Raw genomic sequence first — 1,266 nt, forward strand, 5'->3', positions numbered from 1 at the left:
ATGACAGGTGCTGGGGAGCTCTGGCCCCTGAGCCATGTCACACTGGGGTTGGCAGTTGCCACAATCAATGTGGGAGGGTGATGTATCCAGCAAGACACAGAAGCCCAGTCTTGGGGACGCTCCTGGCATGTGTCTGCTGGTGCGTCTCTTGTTCTGGCTGGTCTCAGTGGGTATCCTCCCTGTGAGTACATGGCCCTGAGTGTGAAAGCTGTCACTGAACTGTCGGACCTGAGTGTGGTTTGGGAAACTCCAGAGGTGAAGAGGTGTTAAGAGAGAAGGGGGTCCACGTGGACTGGCCTTGCTGAGGTCAGAAGTCCTGGGAGACTAAGGGGCCTGGAGGGGATGCCTTGGTCTTGTGGCTTGCCCAGCTCTGCAGGAGGCCTTGTGGAGAGGCAGTGTCAGAGTGGAGCTGAGGGTCAGGGCCTTTGCTGAAGCTGGTGTCTGGGAGAGCAGGGGATGGGGAGAGGAGTCCTGAGAACATAGGGAGGCTGGGAGAGAAGGCTGAGTGTGAGGATTGGGACCATGTCAGGAACTTCAGCTGCTACCATTAGAAAATCTGGGAGGTACTGGGAAGTTTAAACAGAGAATTGACATAACCTGTCTTAATACTTAGTGAAAGATCACTGGCATCCTTATTGGAGGGAAAGGCAGGAGAAACATGATGTTATGGGGAAAGAGACAACAGTGGCCTCAGCGTGGTAGCAGTGGAGGAAGTCTGAGGGAGTTTGGATGGCAAAGCCAGTGGGGTTTCCTCATGGACTGGAGTCAGGAGGCTTTGCTCTGAGGAGATGGCAGGAAGGAGCTGCCCCTATTTAAGATGAGGAGGGCAAAGGGTGGAGACCTTGGGGAAGAAGATACTGGTGTTCCCTGTGGGCAGCAGGGGAGGAGGGAGGGTGCAGACATGGTGGTTGGAAGCAAATTTCTGTGGCTTCAGAGACCCCACCTGAAGACACAGATTGGAAGTTGCCAGCACATCAGTGGGATACAAAGTTGAGACCAGTGGGTTCACAGAGGGGACAGATACGGATAGAAGAGCAATGGGCAGGTTCTGAGCCAGGAATGTTCTGACAGTGAGTGCTGAGTTGTCCTCAGAGCCTGCGTCATGGCCACTAAGATAGGACAGATGAGGAAAGCAAGCCTGGGAGGCAGGAATGACTTTGCCAGTCCTGCACTGGAGGGTTGGGAGCACAGGTGTGCTGGTTGTTGTCTGCAGCAGGAGGGTGCATGGTCTTGGGAGAGCAGTTTTGATGCCATAATTAGGAAAGC

The sequence above is a fragment of the Otolemur garnettii genome, unplaced genomic scaffold, assembly GCF_000181295.1.
Source record: "Otolemur garnettii isolate 467f Iridium unplaced genomic scaffold, OtoGar3 scaffold00139, whole genome shotgun sequence".
Taxonomy (NCBI): domain Eukaryota; kingdom Metazoa; phylum Chordata; class Mammalia; order Primates; family Galagidae; genus Otolemur; species Otolemur garnettii.